The sequence below is a fragment of the Leptonotus elevatus genome, chromosome 6 (assembly GCF_054856555.1).
Source record: "Leptonotus elevatus isolate MCC_2025b chromosome 6, RoL_Lele_1.0, whole genome shotgun sequence".
Classification (NCBI taxonomy): Eukaryota; Metazoa; Chordata; class Actinopteri; order Syngnathiformes; family Syngnathidae; genus Leptonotus; species Leptonotus elevatus.
Window position 1 is genome coordinate 21,635,407 of NC_141244.1, and position 21,846 is coordinate 21,657,252.

The following is a 21,846-nucleotide window of genomic DNA, read 5'->3' on the forward strand; positions in this document are numbered from 1 at the left end:
AAGCGGACATTAAAAAAAAAAAATCCTCCTCCCGCTCGGATTCCGGTGACAAGCATTAGAGCAATAAGCAGCAACGTCTAAAGGATAATGCTCGCATTAGGACTTGATTCATTCAACTGTCCCTATTCATAGCCTCGGGCCATAAACGAAGCTATCACTGGTTCGCATTACGGCCGCCCCGGCGGAAAGCCTTTCTGCAGACACACATGGCATACATCATCGAACAAAAAAAGCCCCTGATTATCATTATCCTTTACATACAATCACTGAGATTGGTTGCCTAATACAGATGGTGCTATTAACCTCGGGACTCGCATTAATCTTTTCCAGAGTGTTGGACTTATTAATTTAAATTAAAAAAAAAACGCAGCAATAAAACAGGAACGGCATCAAGTGGCCGGAGGGGCTCGTCTTGGATCGATTTCCTCACGGTGAACGTGTGGGCCAGAGACAACGAACAACGGGGCCGCACACGCGCCTCAAAGACAATTATGGGCGCGAACTTAAGGGTAGCAGAGGCTAATCCTTTTACCAGCCTCCCTCTAGGTCTTGACGCAGGGATATTGACTCCCGCTACTCTCGCCCGGCCCCAAAATTACCTATTGATTTGGCCTTTTGACAGTTGTTTGTTGGAAACTTAATCACAGCGACCCGCAATGTCATATGGAATTCAATGTTGTTCAGTGCGATTTGCCCTTTCCGTTGTTTCCATATAAAACACTTTCGCCATCATTTTAAAGAAAATGAAATCATACTCTTATTCCTATTGACTGGTATGTATTTAATAAATGACCACTCGAGGACAATCTAGGCAAATCTCAAGGGTTGTCTTTTCCAGGAATGAACGTCTTCAGGTTTCTCAATGGCTACAATGACCTTACATTTAGGGACTTTAACGCCACCTGCTGCTATGGTGGTGTTCGTAGCAGACCAGAATCTGTTGTAGATATGACTGTTGATGTGCCCATTGTTCTCTTGTGTCTCCTCAACCATTATTTCCTGTTTTCTCTCTCTCTATCCACCATCTGACCCTCTCTGTCTCTCCATCTCAACCCGACCAGCAAAGGCCTTAAGGCCTAGATACACCAATCCGACGTCGGGAGTCGGACAGCGTTGGGCCGACGGCATGCGCCGTCTGATCAGTGTATAAATTACTGCCGTAAAGTCGGATCGAGTTGGAATACGACGGGGGAGCGTTTTCAGCAAATTTGACATCGGCGTCGGGGCATTTGATCACTGTGATTGGCTGTTAGCTAGCGAATCAGCGCACGGGGCAAGAAGAGGAAGTGACGAACGCGGATAAACAGTACTGATGGAAAGCCTGGACCATTTTTTTTCCCTGCTCATTTTGCGCATTGTCACCCTGCTGAACCCTCCGCATTTGAACGTACAATGTCTGTCCGGACAGAAGATCGGGAAGAGGACTTTGTCTCTTTGGTTCAAGAGAGATCGGCATTGTATGATGTTACCATTAAAGTGTATGCCGACAAAGGTATAAAAGCCAAACTATGGCATGACATGGGGACGCGACTTGATATCATTTACTTTTATATAAGATACTGTGCAAAAAGCCGGAGGGTTTCCTTCACGTGGGAGGACATCATGATAGAAAAAGTAACTGGCATGCATAGTTGACATTTTTATATCCCGCGCCCTGATGGTATGGATTGGAATTACTTCTCGCGTAATATTCGGTGCGGATTTTCGGTGCGGTGCATTTACGTCATTTTTCTACATGACTTGCCGACGCCACAGCGTTTTCCATTGCCGCGTGCTTTCTCATGTGCATTTACAGACAGTATGTACTGTAATGTATGAGGATGTTGTTCTTCACATGTTCAAGTTGGCTAGGGTGAGTAGGCACTCGGAGACCGTCTTCCACCCCGATCAAATTCATCAACTTCGCATTGCACTACCTGCACCAATAGTTAGACGTGGTTCCAGCAGGAGTAAAGTTTAGTCAACCTTTAGCCACCAAATTGTCAAGTGTACCAGCATTAAAATCAAGATGCACCAGGTTTTAAGTCTGCCGTCCACAACTTTACAGCCCGAGTATATCTTTAAAGTTGGCTTGACTATAGCATGTTTCTTAAATCCTGGGTTTTCTCTGGGGATTTATGTTGATGGCCTGGAGTTGGAAAAAAACTTGAAAGAGCGTAAAAACGTGACCAACGCGAAACTGCTGCTAATGAAAAGTTTGTAACATGGCGTGTCGAGTATTCCAGCGCAACATCAAAATAACTTTGACTTTTTGACTTTTGTTGGCGTGCCAGCAGCTGCCAGGCACAGAGGCTCCAATTCCCTCCCAAATATGAAAGAATCGAACTGGAGCGTCTGCGTAATTTGCGATGGGCCAGGTGCACACTGCTGGAATATTCATGTTTTCAACTTTGTTGTAGAAACTGAAAAAGTCTCAAGAAAACTCACAGGTCATGTTTGGGTTTTTAATGAGATGTCTAAAGCAAAGTGGTGCCATCTGCATTGCAAGACGATAGTGCTTCATGTTATTTACGGACTGAATGACATTTGTGTCATTCATATAGACAAAAATAGGCCTTTGATTAGAGTGACGCACATGGAATTGAACTCTTCCCGATCATTAAACGTGATTATTAAGTGCAATCAGAGCCCCCTGCTAATCAATGACATTAGCATCCAAGCATAAACGAACACCTGCATCAACTCCGCAGGGAATTATTTTTATCGATCAACCAATCGGATAGATCATCTCCATTAAAAAGTAAAAGTCCTTGACTGCTGCTCTACAAAGTAGGAAGGTTAGAAAGATTTGCCATAAAGATTACTTCCACCGATCAAAGCCTTTACGTGTGGGTTTTTTTTTTTTTTATCAACCAGAAAACGTACAGTCAATAATTCCCTCTGAGAAGAAAAAAAAAAAAACAATCAGGGCAAATAGGACTTCATCATTTGGAGAATCAGTCTCTTACTCATTGTGCATATTACTATTGTGTTGTTAAATAATGTTAATAAACAAATATGTGAATTAGCGGCAGTATAGCTTCCCCCAAAATATTATTATGCGTGAATTCGTATATTATAGGTGAATTTGTGAATACCAAATGGCAACTATGAGGGTGTCCAGTGTGCACATATCTATACAATAAATTCAAGTAAAGATGTACAGGGCAAGTTTTGGCAAACTTCTGCGGAAAGTAGACAAAGGAATAGCTGCAGCAATGTCACATTTTTTTCTAAATTGAAAGAAAGAAAGCAACGAAGAAGGTTGAATTATGATTGGAAATGTAAAAAAACAAACAAGTGACAATATGTTTAATTTGGGCCTATTTGAGGTTCTCGAATGCAATCAAAAAGGTGGCCATCACTCCCCGGAGGTCTCTTTTACTTCTAAATACAGACGGGGTGTGCGGAGTGTAATGAAAAGTCAGTTTGGAGATGATATCTGTCCATCTCCTACCGTGGAGATTACAGCCATGACAGGTGTTGTGGTGAAAGGGCTTATAGCACCTGCAAAGAGATGGCAGGGGGATAAAATAAAGAACCTGCCCGACAGCCAACAGCGCAAAGAACATTATTTTTATCGCTTTTTGGGTTGAGGCTAAAACTGACAGAGATTAAGAGGGATTGCGTTCTCCATTTACTCACAATAACAATTTAGCTTTAGCTTTATCTTTGCTGTCCAATGAAGACCTTGTAAGTTTAAATTCTGCCAGTGTTTTTTTTTTCCCCCCCGCATAGCGTTGCCTCAATTGCCCTAGCAAGCACAAAAAGGAATTGACCAATACCAGGAGTGGCCAAACTATGATGAAAGGGCAATTTGTAGCCCAGCGTCCAATTTCTTAGCAGCTCACTATTTAAAGCGACAATAAGGAACTTTCGATTTACGTTGATTATGGCGGCGCCATATGGACTAAAGCAGTAATGTTATGCCTGAAGGAAGACCACATTTCCCATGAGGACAAGCGCATTGCGTCGTTTTTTTTAGCTCACGCCAGCGAGTGACATCCGTGCCGATTTTGATCCTTGACTGTCCTTTTATCCAAGTAGCTTCCCTTTTCGTTTTTTTGTCTCCTCAGACAAAACTTTTCAGTCGTTTTGCAGCTTCTGCCAGGAAAGCAGTAATCATGCATCGACATTCAAATCGACTTCCGTCTTTGTAACGAATGGGGAAAGGGGGAAGTGACGTATGCCATAAAGCAGTCAGTACATTTGTAGTTTTTTGTGTGGCAGTGTTCCTACCACCCTCCTCAAAGTTGCTTAGTGCCAGTAAAAATTATACAGACCCCCTCGGGCCATGTCAATGTTTCCTCAGAAGAGTTACAGTATGAAAATATTTTATTAAGGTTGAAAAGTTCCTTAGTGCTACTTAAAAGCTGGGAAAAGAAAGTCGATTAAGTTGGACGAATCGACCACCAAAAGGTTGAAACTAAATGTGTGAAGCTTCACCGACACCATGTTACCAGCATCCACACAGAAAATGTTCATGGGGCTCCCAAATGTCCCATAAGAATCATGATACGAGTATTAGAAAAGGGGCCACTAGATGATGTGATGAGGTGAAAAAAAAAAAAGTAAGATGTGTTTCATTTGGCAGCGGCGATTTGCATTGGTATGTGACATCCTAAATGTTCTTATTTTTACCCATACTACTCTGTATCTTTGTTGCCCGGCTTTAAAGCAAAAGACTTATCAGTGTTCTGCAGGTCCTCCACCTTCACTGGAGCCACTCTCTTCATGGGGCATCCAGATGATTAGGATGGGTGGAGGAAGCAAAAAGAAGAAGAACATAGGATGCAAACCACAAGAAAATATGGAAGTAAGAAATAGCGCCGGCGCTGTAATTCTTTGATTGTGTGAATGACATCCATATCACTGCATCACCAGCTTGTGGGATGTTTCATGTGTAACAGGGAGCGAGCGAGTGGGGAGGGGGCAGGTATTAAGGGGCCACCCGCCATGCAAACTCATTGTCATTCATGACGCTCGGCAGAGCTCGCGACAGAAGGCTGGCATCCAGCGTGCTGCCAGTCGCTCAACACAACATTTGTATCATTAACCAAAACTGGGTGTTAACTAATTGCGTTGCTGACATGCGTTGGCTGCCATTGCAATGATGCACATGTGGGACTGAAGTGAATTTGGTCACACTCATAATGGGTGAATGTATGTAGCGGAAAGAGCTTTGTTGGAAGGTGTTTGTTGCTGTGGCGTATTGTGACAGGATTCTTAACAATCCATTTGAATGAGATCCAATGCAAAAGTTGCAATGGAAGTAAAACCGTAACTAAACTCAATTTTTTTAGGTATCTGTATTAACTCATGTTTAATCGATTTCCCCCATTTAAATGCATTTAATCTATTCCAGCCACACGAAAGATACTATATTTTTGGTGCATGTGGGCGACATTGTGCTCCATTGTGAGATGGAACGCAGCCAATTCCCAGCCAATTGAAGCGGGTCCCCTTAAAATTAGGACAGTGGAAGCACACATTGAAAAATAATGTAATGTTTTAAATGTGAAACCATATTTTATTTAATCAAATAATTTGTCATACTTCTGTAAAAACTATGTTATTTTTTAAATGTTTTGATACTTCTATGAATTATTAAAATTTATCAAACACATAATCTCGATTTTTAAAGCAATATAAAATTGACAAAATATTTTGACAGATTTTAAAATGAATGATTTTAAACTTTTAAATATATGTTTTCAACATTCTTTATCTAAAATCTTAATTATTCATACTTTTCAAATTAACACATTTTTAATGGAAAAAAATGAATCACTTTAGATTAGATTAAAAAAATCTAATCTCTATAAAAACAGTTTTACTTAAAACACATTTGTTATTCAATCTTAATTTTTGGACAATTTTTGAATTACTATATTTTTAAGTATTTATATATTTTCGGCACATTTTAAAATGTAAATTTTTTTGTAACCAACTTAATTTAAATTTACTAGATCGTTTTGCCATTCTTACTCAATGTGTGTAGAAAAAAACTAATATTGTTGCTCAATTTGTTTCTAGAACTCTATTTTTATTATGTTGTACCATAAAATGGCAGAAATGGAGCAGAGAAAACAGGGAAAGATGATCTAAATATTCAGAGGGATGATATTTTATTTAAATACATGAGAATGAATGTATTTGCTCTAACGTCAAAGGAAGACATGCCACATGCCAAGTGTAGTGATGTGACAATTATAACGCAAGGTGGCTGTGACATCAGAACGCCCGGCGGGGTTTTTGCCTGACTCAAAAAGATAATATGGGTCGCTGTTGGTGCGTTCTAAATTTGACGCCTCTCGGGGCGCAAATTACCAAACGCACTCCCACAACGGCAAGTCGCACTGCTTCAACATGAAAACAAAAATGAACTTTTTTTTCTTAAAGTTAATTTTTACAGTGTAGTTTGCAGAGAAGGAACAATACAGTCACATGGTGGGATTCAATATAGTTGGGTGTTATTTGAGGAAATAAGGTCTTCACGTGAGGAAACATAGAATTAAGTCCTTAGAGCTCCATCCATAATCAGGAAGGCAAATATTGTCATTCTCATCTATGCTAGCACATTTGTAAAAGGTACCCTATATTCCCAAAATGAATGTTTTTTTTGAAAAGTTACACACTTCACATGTATTTTTTTGGGCAGCCAGATTGCATCTCTGTGCATCAATAGGTGGGTTTCCATCTACATATTTTTATTAGAATTTTCAAGAAATGCGCAAATAAAACTGAATGGAAACGCTAGAAATTTGAAAAATGGCCCAAAATTCGCTAAAAAAGTTTTTACACTTGGACGGGGTGGATTTGGAAGCTTATCGAAAAAAAAGGAAAATGCTCATTTTGGCTATTGAAACAGGTTTTGTAAATAAACGCTGACAAGACAGGATACACATTACACGTTTTGACCGGATATTACATCACACGTACGTTTGTAGTCCCAAAGCAACGGCGGACGATAAAGTAAGGTATGTTTGGTAGGACGACAGAACAGAAATCTTTGTGGAATTAATGAAAAAAGCGAATATTAATGCAATTTTAAATGGAATGTTTTCCATCTAAAATTGTATTAATATCCGCTTCTTTAAAGAAAGAAACGCTACGGTTTATCAAGAATTACAAAAGCAAACTCATACGACGTCATCGCACGGCGCAGTCGCTTACTGTTCTTCTTCTTCTTTTATATTACTGGTGGATCACATCTCTATGGTGTTTACCGCCACCTACAGCAGCGGAGTCTCCTCTCAATATTCGCAAAAGAAGAACGGATGGAAACGGGCATAAGTCGCATGTCCGTTTTGCTAATTTTCAGTAAAAACATTTTTAAATATTTGAAACAATTGGATGGAAATCCCACTATAGTTGGACCATATGTTCTGGTTTATGCCAGTGAGGTAGTACGCGAGCGCCCTCTCGTGGAACGTGAAAGATCACTGAATAAAATGATGAACCTGCGCAAATCATTATACAAGTACCAATAATACAATAGTAACAATAATCCTACAGTACATTAAAACAGAGTTAATGTTACAGTGGCTTCCAATATTAAATATACTTGTTTGGAACTTTTGATGACTTTTTCTTTTTTATATTGTGTCTTATTGTGTAACGTGTTTTATGAAGTGAGGAAAGAGGAGCCTGCGGGTTGGCTGTAAAAAAGAAGAAGAAATGTTCTCCTTAATTTGTACTTTGCTACCTTTTTTGCCTATATGTCGTGCTAACGCGTTTTGGACAGTTTTATACCGTTTTCAGCATTTTTGGCCCTGACATTCTTTGCCACGCTTGTTGTGCTTCTCTTCACAGCTAATTTACTTTACACTCTACAACATTTTGATCATGGTATTTTATTGATTGAATAATATCGGAACATTTGGACTTTGGACTTTTTGGCTTTCGCCCCAACATAGAGCCCACTGAGGTTCACTTTGGTGAAAAATGCATCCCGGAGGAGGTATGGAGAGTGACTACAGCTGGCGCTAAAATGAAGCTGAGAGAAGCGAGAAGGAGAGGACTAAATGTCACAGGAAAATTAAAACAACTATTTTGTAGTTGTTCACGCAACAAGAGAAAAAAAACTTCCTATACGCTAAATGGCAATATAGCTGCAGTTGTTGACACCAGAAAAAGCTACATTAGAACAGTACTGAATTATTTGTACTTTGTTACCTTCCACCACTAGCCAGGAGTCAAGCTTACCTCAATGGATTAGTTTTTCTGTTGTGCTTTTGTGAATTTTTGGGCTTAATATGAGATGTGATTAGTGCTGTCAAAATGCGAAAACGGCATCGCTATCAGGCGGACACCTTTTTTTTTTTGTGCCGTACGGTTAATCTATGAGAGCAGCTCATGCCTACATATCCCCCGCCTCGCACCCCTCCCGCTCAACAAAGGCTCAACGGATGGATCACCGAGGCTTAATTTAACACCGCAAACAATGGCGAACGGCGACAAATAACGGCGGCCGTCTCGCGAGCTTATCGGCCTGAGCGCGGATTACAAGGGAAATGAATCATTAACACTATTGCCACTCCAATGCTGCTAAAGCATGACTGGCAGCTCGGGGTTTTGGGGAAGGGCACGCGGGAAGGGGCGGAGCTGGGCGGTTGGGAGGGTATTGATGCCGAGACATCAGATAAGAACTGCACGATAGTTTCTGAATACTGTGAGGGAACGAAAAGTGAAGGAAATAAAAGGACAGACACAACTCCAAGGGTACTTTAAAGAAGAAAAAAAAACTTTTAATTAGTTGTGCAACAATCCCACAGTATTTGTTGACATCACACCTATTTTAGAAATATTTCCTTTGTCAAGTTTAAAACGAAAATACTAAAAAAATAAATAAAATAAAATATCATAACCATTAATTACCCTTAAAAACTATGGCGGCGTATTAGGGCCAGGTATAAATATGTTTTTTAGAGGGTGGGGGCAATATTCCGAGAAAAAAACTTGCTACTTTCTAAACTAACTTTGCGAGTTTATTAAGTAGCAAATTTGTGAGAGAAAAAACGTACGAGAAATACACGAAGCGTACTACTCTGATGTTTGTGCCAATACTTTCGATCGGGTTTTCAAATAAGGAGATAGTAATTGCTGTAGCAGAGATTAACCATACGATGTCAAGCATTCGCTCTTGCGTACGGCCAGCGACGAAGACGCCTCGCTTTACGAAGGTCCGCAACTGAAGGATCAAGCATTTAAGTTAATTTGTTAAAATGTATATTTACTTGTACATTTAAGTTTCCAGAATTATTATTTACACATTCATACATTTTGGTAATTTTTTGTACAAGTAGCTAAGTTGATGTGTCGAATCTGCTGCTCTCCGTCATTCACTTGCTTTTACCTAAAGTATGCTAGCTTCTGATTGCTTAGTGTTAGTCATGATCAGGAAGTCTTGTCGCTCTAGCTGCCGTGTATGTCTCATCAAGTTCAAATTAAGAATGAATCCGTCTCCATCCTGCCTTTTCAATTTATAAACAGTGTCCCATTAACCACCAACGAATCCTCACATTTCGCATAAGTTTCTGAGGTTTATAAACTCGCAAATTTGCCACTTCATAAACCCGCAAATTTAAGAGTTTTGTTTTACAAAGTGGCATATTGTGAGTTTTTTTCTCCAAATATTGCCCCCACCCTCTAAAAATTGTTTTGTTAGAGGGCCCTAATAAGCCGTCGTAAAAAAAACAAATAGTTTACAGATTATTTTATTTTTTTATGTATGACATTGTCCAAAAATGGCATTCGTCTTCTTTGAAACGTTCACTTCATAAACCGCCTCTCAAAACCCCTCGCAGTTTACTTTTGGATTTTAAAAACTAACAAAACAATGTGACGACATTGCACCCCGCGACCCGTGTTGCCCTCTCCTAGTATGACACCGGGTCAATTTTAATGGCTTTATGGAAAATACTGCGGAGGCACGCTGGTGAAGGGGAAGGGATTGCGGGTCACGGAGGGATTTGTTAAGTTATTACGGCGTCTGGAGCAAGGCCCTTATCGGCACCTGCCACGTCTTTGGCGGACCCGGTGGGATTGTGTTGACCCTGGTGGAAGTAATGGATATTAGAAAATCTTCCCTGTGTGAAGGTGGAAGGGGGGGAGGGGGAGATGGGTGACGGAGCACGGCGAAGGCAGCGAGGCGGGAGAAATGGATAGAAGCTCAAGGACACAAAGCTACATTGAGGCGACACTCGAAACTGTGCAAAGATCTCCAACGTGGTGAAAGGGAAGAGAGGTAGAGGTCTGACCTAGTATATAATATTAGACCATCAGACTGGTTCAGGTTGCTGAAATCTATTTTTTAGCCAAAGCACAAATGCTGCCCAAACACCTTAAGTCATTCAAATATGTCCCATGGACATTTTTGAAAATAATTCAGTGCCCAACACCAGTTTCAACCATTCACATTAAATTGTCCATCAAAAGATATACGAAAAAGACTAAAGGACACAAGTTCAAACTATCAATTTGGTCAAACTCCAGGGGTTAGGTACTTTGACAAACTCAGATGAGGGAATTTTCCCCAATAGGGTTCAATCAGAAGCAGTAATCCTGGACGGATGCAATTGTGACGCTAAAGTTTATAGAACTCGGTGCATCAGGCGCTTTCTTCTATCCTTTCTCCTTGAAACTTGACATATGAGAAAGTCTCAAAAACCCAACACTGTTCAGGATTTCAGCCATGTTGGGCAAAATCAAAGCGCTTGTACAAGAAAAATGTCCCCATAGTGCCCCAAGTCACAAGCTGTTACCCGAGACCGATGCACATATTACATAGGAAAAATCCCACAGACCACCAAACAAAAATGTAGCAAAAAGTATAACTGCAAAGGTCTCATCTCAATTTACTTATAAATAACTTACTCAGCGTGAAATTTGGCGATGTTTAGTTGAATGAAAGGTCATTATTCTGTTTGAATGGCAAAAGGTGGAGTAACCTTTGCCATATAGTGGGTGAGTATTCAGATGTTCTGCCTGTCACTAGATGCCACAGACATTCATAGGCGAACATTGATACAGTATTTATAATACATAAAAAAATAATAATTCAGACCAGTTAAGTGAAATAGAATAATTTGATGCAGCACATCAAATGACCTCTCACAGCTCCCTGCTAGGACATGATTGTCCTACATGGGCGGGCAACAGTAAATTGTAAAGTTTTTTGCCTGCAGGTGGACCATTTTGATTTGAAGCAGCCATTTTGGGCATACTCCATGGTTCAACAAACTCCGACTAGTGAAGTTGCCCAATTGAACCCAAATCAGAAGCATGGTTCCCCCTTCCTATAGGCTCACCACCTGTAGGAGGGGCCTAAGAGGTCGGGTGCGTAGCAAGCCGGGTGGCGGCCAAAGGCGGGAACTTTGGCGGATCCGATCGCCCGCTACAGAAGCTTGGGTTAGAGGTTGCACTTTGACCAACGACAGTCATGGAATTATATGCTTAGTTGAGTGGTGTCAGTGTTTGATGAAGATTGAAGATCACCAACACCAGTTTCACCTAATGACACAACACTGGGTCAACATGTCTATCATAAGAGGACAGGTGGCATGGCTCAGTGGTAGAGTGGTCATCTCCCAAAGGGGAAGTTGTAGGTTCGATCTTCAGCCCCTGTGACCGTGTTGAAGTGTCCTTGAGCAAGACACCGAACCCTAATATGAATGTTTTTTAATTATTTACACAATCAATATTTATTATTTATTTAGTAAAAGGAATGTGAGACTTTGTGCAACACTTTGGCCACCATAAGATGTAGACAAACTGCTATATAAAAAGCAGTCCATTTACCGCTTAGGACACATTAGAAAGTGTGAAGGACTCAAGCCCGAGTTCAAACAAGAAGTCAGCCATCCTGGTTTGAAAGAGCCATTTTGGTTGACGTTTGTCCCGTCTGTTGTCCTGCACCTGCTGTGTCCACCCAAAGCGACGGTCCAGGCTTAATGAAGATAAAACGTTTTGGCGTCTAACATTCATGCGGACAGAGGCGCTCGCAGAAGGTGCTGGCTTTTTGACAAGTGCTTTATAACCGTCAGTCGGGCTTCGCAAGGTCAAATCCACAAATACCGGAGCTCATTTTCTCAGGAATGCACTTCGGTCATCTGCCCGTGCTGTTTTATTTTTTCCATACAATCGCCACGCAAAACAAATCAAAAGCCAACATAAATGTTTCACATTGTCACATTTTCTGTTAGGAGTTCCGAACCTCATCCCCCCCCCCAACGCCGCTTTTTATTTTCTAGCTTTTATGCTGATGGTGCAGACAAACACGCAGTGACATTCAGCGTAAGAAACATCCGGGATAGAAGCAAGACTTGGCTAAAATAGAGCGAGGAGACGTGGCTTTTGTTTATCGAGGAGGACATTTTAATGTTGCTTCTGTCATCACGCATCCCTGGCCGAGAGGTTCTGCTGCAGCAACCAACCTCAACAAACACCCCACCACCACCAACCCCACACCTCGCGTGTTATAACAGCCATGCTAACCCCACAATGATCACTTATTGACTCTACGCTGAAGCTCGGGCTCGGGTGGAAGGTGGAAGGTGGAAGGCTCACACTATGGGGTTAAAGGAGAGAAGAAAAAATGATCCAGCAGTAAATAGATGAGTTTGATAAAGCAACCTAAGAATAAGTCTTATCGCTCGCTTTCAATTTGAAAAAGCCGTGGAAGAAATAGGCCACTTGCCACTCAGGGCTTTAATTAAAAACCCTTGGCTGTGTGTGGGCGCGCTGAAAAAAAGAATTAGTCACAGTTAATTTTGGGTATGCTTTAATGATTTTTTTTTATGTATTAAAATTTTATTTGACACTTTGTAAAAAAAAAAATCAATAAAATTAAAATTAAAAAAGCCTATCATCTGGCACTTTTTAAAAGCATTTTCTTAATTACACAAAAAAAGTCACACTAATGAAGTAGATAATTTTCTTTGAATTTGTCATTTGTCATTACTTTTGCAAAACCAAATAATTTGCACTTCATTGAACTTAAAAAAAAAAAAAATAAACACATGTTCTAACTTAATTTTCACAAGTTCAAAAAAGACTTTTAACATTCAGAATTAAAATGATCTGTTCATATTTCCATTTTGTCAGTATTCTTTTTAAATGACAAAAAACACTATACTATATTAATTACAAAAAACACAGGCAAATTATGCTTACTTGAGTGTGCCTAATCAACATTTTTGTAAATGTAAAAAATTATTTTTTACATAAAAAAAAAAGGCAGACTTCGATGTTAAAATTTTTTTTATTGCTTTTTAATTTTCTTTTATTTTTTGTATTTCTTTTTCAAACAGCTTTAATGAAAGTGGAATTTAAAAAAAAAAAGAACTACTGAATTATTTTGTATTCCCACTACTTTTTAATAACATTTATTTTTCAATTCTACAAAATAATCAACACATTAATTAAAAAAAATGTACAAATAGGACTGTGGGTTATTTTTGTGATTTGATAAATAGATAATACATGTATTTTACTATTATCACTTTATAAACAAAAAATAAATAAAATACATTCACACTTTATTTTAGGCTCTTTGGAATAACCCTGTTGGGGAATTTTCTTTCTTTCTTTTTTTTTCACTTTCACCCATGTGTTTGCACTCATCATGGAGGTTTCACGGGTGAGTGTACAAGTGAGATGGAGACAGAGAGGGAACCAGCACGACCTGGTGTCTATTCATCAGCGCGGGGGCCCCGGCTCACGTCGGGCCCAAGCAGATAAGGCCGCCTGCTGTCACAGCGCTGGAAGTAATGACCAGGGGAGCTCTCGCTTTCTTGTCGGATCGCAAAAAGGCGCCGAAAGAGACGAGACCTGGAAACAGAGAGGCGCTGTCGGGTCGCTGAGTGATAACGGCTTGAGGGAGGACCAAATATTGACTCGGGCCTTCTAGTGCTTATCTTGGAAAGTTTGTCTCGGCATTGGAAAACAAGTAAAAATGTTCACTTGAATGCGGCAGCCGTTAGGGTAACATAACAGAGTTGATCCATTACAGGCTGTTAAACATTCAAACACTTTCGCAGTCAAATTAAGGTAAAAACGGAACGCTTCTCGAGACCACACATAAAAAAGTGATGCAATGGTGATTTTATTAGGCATAACCCAATGTTTTGGTGTCAAGAAACATTTCCAGGATTAATCCCATTAAAAGTGAGTCGCGCACCAATTTTGGGTGAAACGCGGACAGAAAAACAAATGACATGTATTCGTATTTTCAGAATAGCACTGAGGTGTACCAAGTTCCCACACAGAACATACAATATTTAGTAAGCGTCAGGAAATGTTACTTAATTGTGCTTTAGTCACAAGCTACTCTGTAAACAAATAAAGTGCAGCTCTGCGTTAGCTAGCAAACGTCATCGCATTTAAACAAAAAAAAAAGCTTTACTGTTCTTAGCGTAAATGTGATTTAAATAAAGCAATCAATACAACCAACACAGCTGTGTAAAACGTGAAATTGTCTAGATAGCAAATTACCAGAGTTCATTCCATGACTCCATTAAAAAAAAAAAGAAAAAAGAAATCCAACACAAATTTCTGTATCACAAAACAACAAGCAAGTAACCACTTGCAGTCATCGAAAGTCCCCCATTCAAACAAACACATGCTAACACAATAGCAGCAGAAATGAGCAGAAATTCAGAATTCGCTTGCGCCAACACTGCAACATCGTGGACAAACACTCAAAGAGCATATAAGCGCGCGATGACAGCATAGAAAGCAGTCTTATTTGACAATGAGGCCAACAAAAGCGTCAAGCACAATGGTAGCTGCAAACAATGTTGGCAGCAGGTAGTAGGCGGCCATTCCAAATCCCTTAGAAAGAAGACAGCCAGGGCTTGACTCACCTATTGTTCATGCATTTCTCAGCCAAGGCTACTTGTGAATGTGTCACCGGTAAGGCCTCCGATGTCCTGGTCCAAGAAACCTTGTGTTCACAAAATGTCAGAGTACTCACATTCAGTACCAACTTTTGAGTTTGCTATTTAAAAAAAAAAAAAAAAAACGCTTTTCATCATAGTTGTTAAAAATGTCACTCTACCCTGACAGTAACATTGAAATGATCTGAAGAAGAGAGAGTGGCCCCATGTTGCACCTCTAATATAATTTTTAAGAAACCACCATGCAACAAGCAATCAGAGACAGGTGTGACCGACAAGGTGTCAATTATTTGCCTGGGCACACTTTGGGAGCCTTGCACTGATATTTTACCTTGGATTTAGGAGCTTTACTGAAGATGACTGAATATCCACTTTGAAAAATGAAAAATGAAAAATAAATCATTTGCCAATATCTGGTCATAAGACTAGCAACAGAGGCAGAGTAAAGGTAGCCTACCTCGGCATTTGAGAGGATTCACAATTAGCAACTTTTCTGCTCGGCGGGTAAGTTCATCAGCTCTTTTTGATTTGTAATTGATAAGAATAAAACTACAGGTCAATAACATTGAGTGTAAAAGTAACACTCCATTTCGAATAAGTCATCATGCTACCAATGTAGCAGCCGTGGCTAACATAACCTTGTTTACAGTGCTAATGCTAGCTAAGTCTTAATGGTGCTCAGTACTTTTGTCATGAGGGGTGTGGCTTTAGTTCGACACCGTGGGCGGGGGGGGGGGGGGGGGGGGGATTAGTGAACTGCAGTTATATTCAAATCTTGCTAGCTGTTAACACCACTAACTCCCCTTTTGGCTGGAATGTATGTAAGCATAAGTAGTACAAAATAAAATGTCTGTTAATACCCATTTTGATAATTTGGTACATCTTGCTTTGTGCTCACACTGAGAAGGAATAAAAAGCTTGTAAACATCGGCTCAGGCTTTTACACTATTAAAATAATGTAATAATATTAAGAAATAGATATTACCTGTATGTTTTTTTTTCAGACTAGATAAGATAATTTATTTAAGATGCAGGTTTTTAGTAAGCTTTACACAATCAGTATTTTTTGTCTAATCACGGAACAGTGAGTTTGGGGCGCGGGGGTGGGGGGCGGATAAGCAACCACTGAAAGAGAAGATGGAACAATATATATATAGGCACACACTGGCAGCCTCGTTTCCGTCAGTAAAAAATAAAATATAACATGTAATGCCTTATTTCACAGAGTCGATCATTGACGTCAGTGATCGATGGGGCAAATTAATTAAGACATTACAGCCGATCACCAATTTTGCATAAAATCCCCATCCAGCTGATCAGATCAATATAAGTCTAGCCTGGCACAAGGCACAACACATTCGCCATGAATCATCACGTCAAACAATTTTCAGAAATGATTCCATGGATGGGGAAAATATCGAATCAGCAGTCTCTGTTTTTCATTGTGTCATCATTTGCAGAACCTGGAAAAAAAAGAATTGCCCTATTTAGTATAAAGTAGAGATAGCTTCCAATTTAAGAAGTTAAAGTAAAAATTCTCAGGATATTCATTTTTGTGTTACTTCATAAAACTCATTACATTTAAGAAATGTTATTTCAGGAATGTCAAAATAGGTCAGATTTGACACAATCAATATATAAGGGTCAAGACACCAAAGAAACTGTTTGAAATTGCGACAAATTGCATATTAAGCCTCCTTTTATCAATTTTAGCAGGAGAACCCAGAAAATAGGAAAGCACAGTGTTATCGGACAGCGTCTTCAAAGACATTTTTGTGGCCTTTGTTTAAAGCATTTATCTTGGTACAATATGAACAGACGTCTCCAACAGGAGCACATTGCTTGTGTATTCTAAACCGGCGAGGTCGAATTCCCTCGCCAGCGATCGTATCACTCCCAGATTGAATTGGCTTCCCGCTTATAATGTACGCCTGGAGGGGGGAGGGCCCACGGACCCTGAGCCAAATCACATCAAGTCCTTTAGCTTCGTGTGTTCCTGGGAAAACAACATGCAATAAAAAAAAAAAATCCCAAGCCTTCAAGCCCCCAAAAATATAACAGTGAACAAACTGCAAAACTAATCTGAATTTAATAACAAAATAAAAAATGTAGTCCCGCCAGTGTAGTTTTGCAGACTAGAATGAATCGTCTCCCATCTGTCTCGAATTGTTTGGATTGATGAGCATGGCTGTAATAGACTCCTATGTTCATTTGTTTAGTATTGCAAAGTGCTCACTGTGTTTGTGCAGCTCTCAGGCGAGCCGCCATGGTAATCCGCGCCGCCTGGCAGATGAACATTGTGGGACCTCTTTTTGTGTGCGCGCGTACGTGCGTGTGCCCATATGAACATTGTAGATTTAATGAAGTGCTGTGACCATCAGCACACACTTTCCGCCCCGCCGTAATTAATTGTCATCGTCTTCGCTCGGTCACTTTGCGGGAGTAGTTTTAGCGTCGCGTGCGTCTATTCGCCAAATGGGATTTTCTTGTAAGGGAAAGGTTTGAATCGACGCCACATGCGCTTGCATCTAGTTGCTTTGGAGGGGGTGCAGGTGGCGGGCCTTCACATGTTGACGAAGCAACAGAGAAGATAAAATCATACACAAGGACGGCGATGGCTTGAGATTCAATAGCACAGCCCTGTTACAGAATAGAAATGCCGCGGACAGAACTGGTGAAAAAAGAAAAAAAAATCACTGGACATGCTGTTATACATTATTGCCATGCAATCAATCCTAGCCAGTTATTCATGATAACCGCCAACTTGCATTTAGAATCACCTCAAATGCAAAGCACTTGTCGGGGTGGAACGTGAGTGGTTGAGGGACGGTGGACCCAAATGCAGGGAAACAGGAATTAAGTGCAATGCGTGGAACTTTAATTAACCATAGGGAAAATAGTGAGCAGGTAACCATGACTTGATGGGACGTGACTGGAGTGGTCGCCATGACTGGACGGGACGTGAGTAGACTGGTCGCCATGACTGGACCGGAGCGTGACGTGACCTGATTTGCTTTGGCTTGACTTGTTGTAGAGTGACTTGACGTGGCTGTGCTATGGCTTCTGGCTGTGACGAAGACAACTTGGTTAGCTGTGATGAGGACGACTTGGTTGTGACGAGCACGACTTGGCTGTGACGAGGACGACTTGGTTAGCTGTGATGAGGACAACTTGATTAGCTTTGACGAGAACAACTTGGTTAGCTGTGCCGAGGACGACTTGGTTAGCTGTGACGAGGACGAGTTAGTAAGCTGTGATGAGGATGACTTGGCTGTGGTAATGACTTGGCTGTGAGGATGACTTAGCTGTGCCAAAGACTTGGCTCTGGCGATGGCTTTGGCTGTGATGGAGGCTACTTGGCGGTGACAATGGCTACTTAGCTGAGACGAACACGACTTGGTTGTGACAAGGACTTGACGCACTTAACATAGGCAAAGTACCCACACCGACTGGACAAACACTACAGACTAAATACACCAACACTAATGAGACACACCTGGAGAAGAGAAGGCACACACACACACACAGGTGGACGTGGTTAGACGAGACAAGGGACGAGACAAGGGATGAAACCAGGAAGACAAAACAAGAACAAAAAACAACCACAGACAAAAACAACAAGAACACCCATAACAACAAAAACCCAACCTTACAGAATCGAAATAAGGCCATAGAAACAAATACAAGGTCTAGAGATAATCCACAGTTTCAAATATATACACGGTGAATCTGCACACTGCAGTGACGCAGCACTGTATTATGAAGCGGAAAAGGAACATGGTGCGGGCCAAATGTGACTCAAGCCTATTTCAGAGCCCTGCGTGCCACGTTTGCACGGACAAAATCAATAAGAAAACATTACGCATTAATAGCTTTTCAACCTGGGGAAAATAACAGCACACATTAATTCAAGCTGACATGTCGCTGAGGCGTGTCGTTCGTTTTCATTTACTGATTACCTCCAGCAAGGAATGTTGCGTGTCGCACAAAGACACACAAGGAAAGTCTTAACAAATTGTCAAAGTACGAGCCCTGGAAATCTGCCAAAATGGCTGACTTCCTAGTCAATTACAGTAACTGGTCTTTTTTTTTTTTGACTTTTTATGAGTCCTGCTAGAATAGACACATCCACCAAATTTCAAGATAATCTGTCAAACTAGTGGGTATTTTCTCCCCACTTTCCTGGGTACACTGTGTGAAATAGTTCAGCGTCAAGTTCAGGTCTCCTAACACTTTCACTGTACTTGAATCAAACTGCATCAGATTGCACTCCCCCGCATTTCCGATGTCTGTCCACAAGGACGGCGAATGTTACATTCACCTCTGTGCTACCAATATCCCAAATGCACCCTCTAATCTCAGCGTGAAGAAATATGGGGTTCGGGGAAGCGATTCCCCCTCATTATCAGCATGGAGAGCGCTGCTGAGCAAGCAGGCAAGGTTGCCGGCACGGCGGGGCAATAGGTCGTCGGCGCGGCGGGGCGATAGGCGCTCCTCCGCTTGCTTGCACCTTGCAGCCCGACCTTGTCAAAGTCAAGTGCTGAGTGGCTCCCAGCGAGGGCAGCGCTCAAGGCCGCCGAGCCGCCACATGAAGCTTACCGCTAATTGCCCAAACTTGGCTGCCACGTCAACCTCCCAACTCTCACTCTGTCTTTTTTTTTTTTTTTAAACAGTGTCTTTGGCCTAAATCCAACTGCATCCAAATATTGTCAGAATCACTTTTTCCCCAAAGAGCCTCCGCTGAAAACTATCCTTTAACCTTTAAATAGCGTTCTGCAACAAAAACTACAAGAAATGTACTATATCATCCCTGAAAATTGACCACCAAAAATCACAAGAATTTAAATATTTTTAAAAGTTATTGCTTTGTATGTGTGACAAATTGTGAACACCGAGGCTGTCTTTTCGATTGTACAACAGCCAAGCTAACTCATGGGCGGCTAGTTACACCCTCATTAAAATATATTGTTTGTGTTAGTACAACTTGACTAGTTGTAACCTAATTGGTTTCAGTTGGTCTCATACATCTCATGGTCTCATAACTTGCAACTATAAATAATAATAATTTAAAAAATGCTAGGTTTGCTAGCTAGCACATTGCTAGCCGTGGTTGCCTTTAATCTAGATTTTCTGAAACCAAAAGTCATGTGATTGTTCTTTGTGCTTACATTTTTTTTCTTTAAATGTTATATGCGTATATGGAATGCAATTCATGTTAACTTATTGTTTTTGACTATGTTAAATGATGGCTAACTGCGAGTTTCCTTCTTTTAGCTTTAGTCTATTACTGTATTTGTATTATTATTTTTTACCTTTTCAGCCTTCAGGTTAGCGTGTATGACTCTAAAGCAGTAAGTTGGATACTCTCAATTTACTCTTTATTGGGCAAGTTTAATTAAATCATGACACTTAGGGTACACTTGACATATAAAAAAAATGTAAAGTCTCATAACATCTTGTAAAAATGTATGTTAGGAGGGCAATCAGTCTATTTTGTTTGTGACACAAAAGTAATTTCTCCACTACATTCTGTTCCTTTCTTGTCTTACCAGCATTTTATTTTCCTATTTGTTCATGACTTTTCCCCAAAATTTACATGCAGAATGCCGTGCAGTGCTCTGGCTCAGCTCCACCGTAAACCTCCCTGACGGATCGCATGCCGAATCATTGCCGTTGTGAGTCACGTACAGGAGAAACAAGGTGGGTGGTTGGATGCAGGGCACACGATAAAAAAAAAGAAAAAAAAAGAAAAATATGTGGTTTATTTTTGTTTTGGTACTGTCTATGGACCAAATTGGCCTTTTAATCCACAAGCTAAACATCATTTTGCAGAGAAACGCAATGAGGTTAAGTCTTTTTTGATATGTTAAAGAAATCCCAAGCGATGTGATATTAAAATTCAATACAGAAGCATAGCCCTGTGCCGTCTGTCTGTCTGTCTGTCTGTCATTCATCCACATGAATAGACATTGTCGGTGATTTAATGCAACTTGCCGTTCAAAGCGTTCCCCCCATGGGGTTGGTTTAGGGCGTCTTTCCTCAGTGTAAAAACTCCGGCTGGAGGAGGGCGCTCTGAGACTCTGAGGCAAGCTGATGTTGTTTGTCGGAGGGTGTTTTCTAAGTCCCTGCGTGCACAGCAGGACTTTGCATGCTAACATTGTGAGTGTGTGTGCTTTAATGTTGGTAAGTTTGCAAAAGAAAAACATCAAAAAGCCCCCCTCCATCCATGTTTCTACCCTATTGGATTTGCATATTCTTCAGCTATTTGATGCTTTGTAACATTATGACTCTAAAAGTATCGGTTTAAAAGAGCTCAAAGTAGCCTAAACGGTCTCTAAGGCGCATTTAGACGCAAGGGCTGCTACCAAAAATATGTTTACTAGAACATGAGTTTTCTGGCACCTATATATGCCCTTGGAACTACAGTATATGGTGAGCTCCCACAATGCCACACATTTTTAAGAGATGTATTTTTTTTTTTTACGGGTTTTTACAGTATACAGGAAAGTCTAACTTTAGAGTCTCATGCCTTTTATTGTTAAATCACGTCGTTCCACATCATGCTCGGCAACACTGAGCTCTAGATGTCGCATGAGCAGAGAGCATCTACTAGCTAAACTTGCTAATGAAGGTAGCATGAATAGAAGTGTGTTTAAATTAAATAATGATAGATTTTTTTTTTTTTTTAGAAAGGGGTGAGACTGAAAGGTTGTGCTACATTCACTGCAGAAGCTAGCCAGGAAGTGACGAGTCATGAAAGGCTAATGTTATGTTAATATTAGTTTTATTGCCTATAAGTTTGTTTTCCCCCAAATAGCTAATCTTTTTTTGTTTTTGTATGACTTGCAAGTTTAAATATCATTTAGCTGACATTTGTGACCTAGCTAAACATGCTAAAGAAAGCAGGTAAGAGTAATGTGTAAAGGCTTTTTAAAGTGTTCCATGTTATCTGGTTAGCATCAGATTT

At 40.4% G+C, this 21,846-nt stretch overlaps 1 long non-coding RNA gene across 3 annotated transcripts in view; it reads right to left on the reverse strand.

Annotated features, from left to right (window-relative positions):
• The window catches only part of LOC147172727 (uncharacterized), a 111,024-nt gene extending 95,473 nt beyond the window's left edge, over positions 1 to 15,551 (reverse strand). For 2 of the 3 annotated variants that reach the window (XR_015095284.1, XR_015095285.1), the window contains exons 1-2: positions 15,337 to 15,551; positions 14,847 to 14,926 (exon numbers count right to left, since the gene is read on the reverse strand). This is a non-coding gene — a long non-coding RNA (uncharacterized LOC147172727). Of the gene's footprint in view, positions 1 to 13,666; positions 13,813 to 14,846; positions 14,927 to 15,210; positions 15,251 to 15,336 lie in introns of all 3 variants that reach the window. The other variant, XR_015095283.1, reaches the window with a different exon arrangement.
• Between the last annotated feature and the right edge of the window lie 6,295 nt (positions 15,552 to 21,846).